The following is an 8,993-nucleotide window of genomic DNA, read 5'->3' on the forward strand; positions in this document are numbered from 1 at the left end:
ACGCTCTCCTCTTTGTACGGGCAACATCTAATCCATCACTCTCGTCTGTATGTTTCACTCCCATAATGCCTCTCGAGTCCATCCACTTCTCTCTGGTTCACTGGCACTCTTCTAATCCAGGCCTCCAGGCAACATAATATTTACCTGGACTACTGCATTTATGTCCTAAGTTCTCATTCCGCCCTCCCTCCCTTAGCCTCCCCTCCCCTCCCCTCTCAGCGCTCAGCAGCTGGAATGCCCATGATCTTTCCAAACAGACCGTGTCTCCCCAGCTTCACACCTGTCAATGTCTGGAGACCATTTGGGGGCAAATCGCTCACACTCCTTGTCACCATAGTTCCAGTCTCTGCCTATCTCACACCACTGCATCCTGTCACTATGCTATCACCAGCTTCTAGAATGCGCCAGCTTCTTCAGTGGGTTCTTCCAACGCCCGTAACCTCCTCCACATCCTACCCTCCTGCCGGGTAAACTACAGATCCCCTTGTCCAGGTTGGAGGAGGCCTTTCCGGGGTCCCCGTCTGTCATCTGGGTCCCCTGCTCTGTGCTGTCACTGAACCGCGTGCTCCTCCTTTAGATCACGTACGAAAACTCTAATGCCCATCAACTGAAAGAAGACAGGAGAAACAAAGAAAGGAACAATTGAACCCAAACCGAAACTTTCCAGCGTCTGAGAGAGCAGAACAGTGTCTGCAGTATTTCGGGCAATGGTGTCGACGGGGTAGTTGCTGTGGAAAATTGAAAAAAGTTGACTTACTTGCGGAGAGACTCATTTAGATTTATGAATTTAAAATGCCTACCTTTTTATATCGTCTTCTATAATTATGCGGTCTGGATTACAACTTGCCATTTGAGATTTTTCTTTCAAGCACTCAAATAACAAAAGGCGACCGTTTCTTACATGATGTTCAACACTGCCAGGTGTTCTCCCATCATCAAATTGTTAAAGAAAACACACAAAACATATGCTTTCCATTGTTCCTCGCATAATCTGGAGCTATAGAAATGCAGGATGCTTACACTCTCGGCAGAAATGAGTGAGCATGAAATATTCATAAGCTCGGTGTTTGTGATTATTAAGTAAAGGCCAATTCTGGTGTGTTTGTTATTTTAAGAAAATATATATGTAGTTCCTTATTAAACAACTGAATGTTTGCTATATGATGGATCTCATTACAATAGAAGTGGAGACAGATTCCTCGAGAGGGATAGTGAAGACTCTTGAAAACAAAGGAAGAAAAACCCTGGAAAATATAGATGCATCTGAGATTCAGCAAAACCCATACGTGTCGTCTTCGAGGTCTTAAAAAATGTTATCGACATCATACTTATTTTAATCTCTGGTAGAGAAGTAGCATTTGAGGCCCTGGGCCTCAGAGACAGTCACATCCAGAACTAAGTCTTCCCTTGTCGTTTGTTAATGTCTGTGATATTGGGCAATTTACTAAACTGTGCTTTGCTCCAATTTTCTTTTCCTGATCTGCAAAAGAGGCAACAGTGGTGGAATGAGCCTCCTGGGGTGATGTCAGCAGTAGGTGAGGTAAGGTCGCACCGGGCATTTATCACAGCGTCGTGTCCCACTGCTTCAGGCACGGCGGGCGTCATTTTCTTTTTCTTGATTATCGAAGTTAATAGTTTCCCTCGCGAATTGGCATGAATCCTATACACATGGATGGAAAGTGAGGCGATCTCTGGGTCAAGATCTGCTGAGGTCGAACCTAAAGGAAACACACGGCTTTGGATTCTAATGCAGAGACGATGCTCCCGCTTCTTATCTTTGAGGCTTTAAGTTTCCCTCCTTGATTTATAAAATGAGGATAGTGGTGGATTGGCTTATAGAGATGTCATGAGATCTGATAACTCAAAATAATTTATAGGTTTTGTGTAATTATTCAAAACGCGGCAGCTTTCGTTTGCTTATTCAAAAAATATTTGGTGAGCACTGGAGCTGTGATCGCACCGTGGTGAGTTGGCAGCAAGAGCAGAGACGCATCAAGCGTCTTGCTTCCGTAAGCCCTTTCCGGTGCTCAGGTCAGTAAAAAGAATATAAGCTTCTGGTATTTAAAACAGAAACAAACAGCAAATCTACTATTATACCTCGAATCTTTAATATTTCAAATATATGCACAAAGCATAAGTGAAAAGATAGGTAGTAATATATTGAAAGGTGGAAACACTGCCCGCAATAGCAAAAATATAGGGAAAAAAATCTAGGACGTCATAACAGCGGCCAGGATACATTAAAATGCTACATCCCTTCGAAGGAATAGTACGCAGCTGTGCAAAAGAACAGGTGTGTCTGAACGAGAGGAAGTGATTTCAAACGGAATGGTAACGCTGCAGGGCGGTTTGCGGCATGGAGCGTAGTTAGAGTTATACTTCAATTCCCACTGTGTAATCTTGGTAAATCACTTAACCGCCCCGTACCTCCCTTTCTGTAACTCTCAAACTGGGTGATACTCGCACCTCTCCCATAGAATGTTGTTAGGATTAGGTGAAAAGAACTTAAAACAATGTTAGGTTTGCAACATGTACTATATCTGGGTGTGTTTGCTGCCACTATCATCACCATCGTCATCACCATCATCACCATCATCACCGAAGTAGGCTATCTCAGAGATATCTTATTAAATAAAAAAAATCAAGATGTATAATTATGTCCCCATGCTACTACTTAGGTATAAAAAAAGTACACGTTAGAGGATGAGAAATATATATTTGTATGCTGAACACATATTTCTGAAAGAATTTAGAGGAAATCGCCATGTTATCTCTTTGAAGGGCAAATGGAAAACTCGGTGACGTGGGAGAGAGGGAGGGAAAATTATGCTGATTTAAAAAAAATTATTTGATCTGTTTGGAATATTTACCAGAAACACCATATCACCTTTTCAAAACAAAACAAAACAAAACAAAACAAAACAAAACAAAACAAAACAAAACAAAAAACAACAACCAAAAAAACCCAATAAAACTAAGCTAGCTAAAATAAATACATGCAATCATTTAAGCAATAATTTTATATTTTTCAGCGCCTCTCCCATCTGGGCCACATTGATGAGTCTGATATGTGTCTTTGTAAGAGAGGGTGAGAGAGTGCGTGTGTGCACGTGTGTGCGTGCGTGTGTGTGTGTCTGTGATTGCTGTCCACTGGCATCTCACTCCTCCAGCGTTTAGCTTCATCAAGGTAAGGCAGGGTAACACTTGTAAGCACTACCTTCATCTTCAGCAAAACCTTGAATCCTTTCCACTATTAACTACCCTGGAATGAACGGAAGCATCTCAAGGCCCAGAAGCATGAGTTACCGCAAACGAACGCCTTCGCAGGCCCCAGTGCGAGGCCCGGCAGCTGTCACACGGCGGGGCGTGGGAGGCCCGGTGTGTCGCCTGAAATGGGGTCAGCTGGGCTCCGTCTCAACATATTCACAAGTGGGTTTTATCAAATGGAGTTGCTTCTTGGAGGCCCCTCTACAGCTAGTGAAACTAAGGGGAAGAGAAAGATTAAAAATAAAATGAAAACCACTCTCTCGGCCTTCCTTGAACAGCGCATTAATTGATGTAAATTGTTTTCTGTAAGTAGCGGCAGAGTCACTCAAAGTATTTTATTTCAAAGCTTCAAGGTTTCAAGCTTTTGTACTTGTGCTGTTTAGAAGCTTCTTGGCGCCGTGTGGCTTTCAACAGGTGCTGGCAAAGTTTTTTGAGGGGAATCGCGAGCATGCTGCCAGCCCAGCACCGGGGTCTCAGCCCCGAGGCCGCACAGGCTTGTTTGTGGTTTTATCTGCCAGACAGGTGACCTGGAAGGGCCATGTGTCCCAGGGCTGCGCCCACTCCCCACCTGTCCCCGACGGCGAAGGCGGAGGGCGCCACCTACATCCCGCTTTCATGAGAAACACACGACCTGAAGGCAGATGCAGGTGCTTCCCTTCAAGGAGGGGCGGGGAGGTGACACGGCCTTGAACTCTGCAGGAACATGCAGGACGCACTTGCACTTGCTGTGCCCTCTGATCCCAGTGTGGTCTCGCCCTGTCCTTGGGTCTGGAGACAGAGCTTGGTTCTAATCGTGGCTCTGCCTCTCACAAGCTACATGACTCTCAGCACACTCCTTAACTTCTCCAGGTCAAATTCTCCAGCCCGCGTACCGGGCATAAATACATCCGTTCCGCTGACACCTGAGTTGTCAGTCTTTGCAGGAACAGGACGATTGCAAGGCCTTAGGCACTAGTCACAAAGGTGCAAAAGGGAGGCTCAGAAACGTCTGCGGGGGAGGAAAATAATTTTCCCTCGACTCTTATAGGTTCGTGGCTGAGACCCTCACGTAATAAAAGATTAATAAGAGAGAAACCAGAAGTTTAATAAGATGTATACCTCCTGTATACATGGCATCTCCCCAAGAGAGTCGAGCGACTCTCAGAAATGGCCCAGGTCATCACCTTACCCAGCATCTTCAGCAAATGATGAAGGAGAGAGGTTGGGGGCCGAGAGTCTGTTGTGGGAAGTTAGCGGCAAAGCATAATAAACCAGGCTATGGTTTTAATGCAGATCTAATTCCTTACCTTCTGCAATGCTACATCTCTAGAGATTTAGTCATAGTGGTACAAAGAGAAAGACACCCTTACAAATGGAGACTTCTGGTATAAATATGTCTCTTGCAAAAGGGAAATTCGTACTAGCTTTCTGGAGCTTCCCCTGTGTCTGCTATTTCTTAAAAATAATCATCCTAAAATAATCTTTATGCCAAAGAGGCATATTTTGGGGTGATAAATTCTGCTTCCCTTCATCTTTGTTCCAGGGGATTTTAATGGAATATTCTTCCTTAGGTTATCGATGATGATGGAATATTCCTCCTAAGGTTATAGATAGGATGGGGTGCTCCTCCTTGATGAAAAGAATCATATCTACCACTAAAATTCGATGTACGAGAATCAAAACAAAGCAGGTAGAGCTGTTAGCAGTGCCAAACATGGATTTCGCATTAAACGGGCATAGATATTATCTATCTCAGCCTAATTTTTGTTTTTTTTCAGAGAAGCCATCCAACAGGTCCAAATCCTACCACATGCTTTCAGAAATCCTGGTACCTGTCCTTTATGGCATGTTCACATTGGTGATCTGTATTAACTCGGGTAATAATTAGATCCAAGTCTGATGCTCGTGCTGCATCTTGAGCCCCATCAGGACCGGGGCGCTGGCTTTCTGTTGCTGTTATTTTTCTCCATTCTCTTCTGAGGGCTTTATCCAATGGCTGGAGAACACCTTGCTAATGAATAAATGACCACAGAGAATAATGCATTCTCTGATTCTCTTTCCCTTTAGAAAATCAGACCGGGTATTTCTCTCGGGCATCCCAACTGGGATCTAAATATCAAAATCGAAGTATCTAAATATTCAGTGCTACTACAAGCTAGCTCACTGCGAAACAGATGCAGGACAGGAACGGTGCTTTGGGGCATGAATTTCTCAGGGTAGAGCTGTCATTTCCCCTGACCTAGAACCAATGCCCGATCTTGCTAGGATTCTTACTTTCTCCTGCATCATTTGTTGTTAAGCATACTGTGAATATGTTTCGCTCCACGACTGGCTTTTGGTGGCCTTAATAGGCTTTCTAAGAGGTTTTATGATGATGAAATTGTCCCCCAAACCCTTCCGGTGCCCCTGCTGCACCCTTTTTTATCACATCTTCCTGGCAGGTGTACTGGCCACACAATGCAGTCAGCGATAATTACCTCTGAAATCCTAAACCACATACTGTTTCAGCACCTGGGAGGGATTTAGTTGAATGCCGACGTTAGCTTGAAGCTCACATGGAAGGAAAAAGAAACACCTGCTCCTGACATTTTAACAGCGTTAGTGCAAATTTGCGGGCACATTCCGTGTGGCATGGCAGGGCAGAGCCCTACGCTGCTACCTTGCCTTCTGTACTTCTTTTCTCCTGTGAGTTATTGTTTTCTCTGGGATGCACCCCCATTTAATTTTTGTTGTCACTCCAAATAGCATCTTCGTTTTGGATCTATGGGAGACCAAGGTCATGTCAGAAAATAAAATCAGATTGATGGAAGGTCAAATGTTCGGGACGACCAAGGCGAGGCATGAATGTGAAATCGTTAACAAAAGGGCCACCTTTAAAGGTTTATGCAAACGTGAGGAAGAAGAATGCAGATGAGGGTGAGCTAAAGGACCAACTGACCAAAACACGAGGCTCCTTAAGGGACATGCTGGCACATAGCGGGCACTCAAAATTGTGTTTGAGTGATTTTGTAGGGTGTCCAACCATCCCGGGTTGCCTGCCACATATGATTTTCAGTGTTAAAACCATGAAGGTGCCAAGGAAACTGGAACAAATTGATCACCTTGGACTAGCATCGAAAGGGTTCAGGACGACCCCGCTCCCCTACCCCAAGATATGCCACTTAAGTGTGGGAATTATTTTTATCTGAAAGAAACTGAGACCTTGAGGGCTCGTAAGAAATGTTTACCTCTCCCTCAAAGAATCCAAGTTAGGGGCCTTGCCCATAATAAGAGTTATCACCGGAAATAACTTTTTATGACCTGTCTCGTAGGGCAGGGCAAACTTTTAATTACAGAACATCTGCTCTTCTTGTTGTCCTGCCGATGACCTCGCTCTCCTCTGAAGCCCCAAGGTGCCTTACTTCAGGCTTAGCTCAGAATGCCACGTGTCCCTCATTTTCCCTGTCTCAGGACATCTCATGAATGCGGGGTCTCTGACTCTCACGAATGTGGGGTCCCCATGCCTACATACATAATTAAACTTGGTCATTTTCACTTGTTAATCTGTGCCACGTCTACTTGATTATCAGACCAGCCCAGAGAACCTCTAAGGGTAGAGGAAATTTTCTTCCTCATTCACAGCATCCTCTGACTTTGGAATTCTCTAAGGGCCCAGACTCGGCCAACTAGCACCCTAATAATAACCAGTGTCTCACAGAGGATCATGTTCCCTTCACTTCTCCTATCTTTCCAACTATGAAGTTCAAGGCGCATGCCATACCGCGTCCCAGTGGACAGTGCACTCGGAGATGGGAGGATGGGTGAAGGAAGAAAGAAATGTTGCTTTTGATATCTCCAACATAGTCTCTCTTTCCTTTGAGTCCTTTTCAGGCAAAGAAATGTGGACCCAGATATCTAAGAGCTTTTAAAATATAATTTCAAATTCAAAGGCAGCATTGATTCTCTAAAAACCCATCAGATACACTGGCAGGCAGGTCTCCCTGCCCAGTGAGCGAACAAATTACCTACAGCACCAAAGTCCGACCACCGTAGGGGATGGAAAATAATTTTCCTTCTCTCCTTCTATGCTCTGCTACTGGTCTAATGATCAAATTGACACAAGACAGAGGAATAGGAGAAAATACAGAAATTTATTACCTATGTACGTAGAAGGATTGTAAGAATAGGGAACCCCAGGACAAATGGGGCTTCTACGACATGTTGAGCTAAGGATAGAGGGGGACAGTGGTTTGGACTTTACAGGGAAGGTAAGAAATTCCCAAGTAGGGGGCAAATTTTTGGCAAACAAATTCTCACCATCGCCAGGGCCACCAGGAAACAATAGGACACAGAAGGGGGTCTGACAACAGGCTTTGCATGTTCCTGCAGCATGTGGCACTTAGTTCACAGGTCATGCTCTGGTGACAATGCCCTTGCTTGAAGCAGGTTTTTCTATCCGAATTCCTTGAGGCAGCTAAAGGGGAGGTAAAGGGCTCTTCTTGAGTCTTTTCGTATCTTAAAAATAAAATAGGCAGCTGAACATAATCAGAAGGCATATTTTGGGCTGGCAAAATCTGCTCCCCTTGTCACTCGGCTTTCTGGGGGCATGGAGGTTTACACAGTTGGTCCGAGAAGTAACACAAATATCACTCACAGCAGAAAACCCTGCAGCCTAGGACACCAGCCCGCAAGTATATTTTTTATTCGCGCACGTAGGAAACCCTTGAGCCATCAAAGACAGAGAGGAAGACTGGGGATTGCAGAGACGCGAAGTCTCCGCCTAAGGGACAAGACCGCAGCTGCCACATCTACGGTCCAGAAGAAAAGGAAAGGGGAACGTTTCAAGGAGACAAAAGGAAACGGAAAAGAGTTGAGAAACCCCTCTAAGGCGTCAGCAGAGTGAAGGGAGAGACTCCTGCCTGGGAAGATGATGCAGACGAGCAGCAGCCCAAAGCGAACGAAAAAAGTCGTGGGCTTCATGTAACAGTTACTATGCAGTTAAAAAAAAAAAAAAAAAAAAATCCAGGATGTGGTTCCTTAGCGTAGCGGTTAGTACGTCGGCTTTACACGCAGAAGGTCCCGGGTTCGCGCCCCAGTGGAGCCACGGTCCACGGTCTACGGCCACGGCACCCTGAACACGCCCGATGTCTGATCTCGGAAGCTAAGCGGGGTCGGGCCTGGTTAGTACTTGGATGGGAGACCACCTGGGAAGGCCAGGTGCTGTAGGCATAAATAATAATAAATAAAATAAAATAAAAATCCAGGATCAAACCCAGCCGATGGGCAGCTCACTCCACTCTAGAAATTTAAAACAAAGTGGGTGTTTTGGAGGAAGCTGGAAACGGGTCCTGCAGCTCTTGCAAAAATGAAAAGGTTCTTGTGGCCGGTGCTGTCTCTGGGCACAGCTCTCTTTGTTTATTTGGTTTTTAACTGGATGTCGACGGCATCACCAGAGGAACAGGCAAAGCTCAATTGGACCTGCATCCGGGAACTTTTAACACCTACAACAAACCTGGCCATGTTCCCACAGGCTGCAATGGGCAGTAAGGCAGGACCTCCCGTTTGCAAGAGAAAAACAGCAAAAAACCCTTATGTGCTTTCCTGGGTAATAAACGCATACAACTAAGAAACACCTTATGCTTCAAATTCTTGTATATGGCAATCGCAGGCATAAACTGAGGTGCAATTAACATGCCGCCCTGGATGAGTATGTGCGTGCCCTGTGCCTTATGCCGGGCTGACTGGTTACTGTGGAAAATTCCGCCTTG

The 8,993-nt window shown here is 45.1% G+C and overlaps 1 pseudogene; it reads left to right on the forward strand.

The window, feature by feature from the left end:
* Nucleotides 1-8,338: 8,338 nt before the first annotated feature.
* On the forward strand, nucleotides 8,339-8,454 carry LOC111745719 (annotated as a pseudogene).
* The last annotated feature ends 539 nt before the right edge of the window (nucleotides 8,455-8,993 follow it).

Source organism: Pteropus vampyrus, unplaced genomic scaffold (assembly GCF_000151845.1).
Source record: "Pteropus vampyrus isolate Shadow unplaced genomic scaffold, Pvam_2.0 Scaffold162, whole genome shotgun sequence".
Lineage (NCBI taxonomy): Eukaryota > Metazoa > Chordata > Mammalia > Chiroptera > Pteropodidae > Pteropus > Pteropus vampyrus.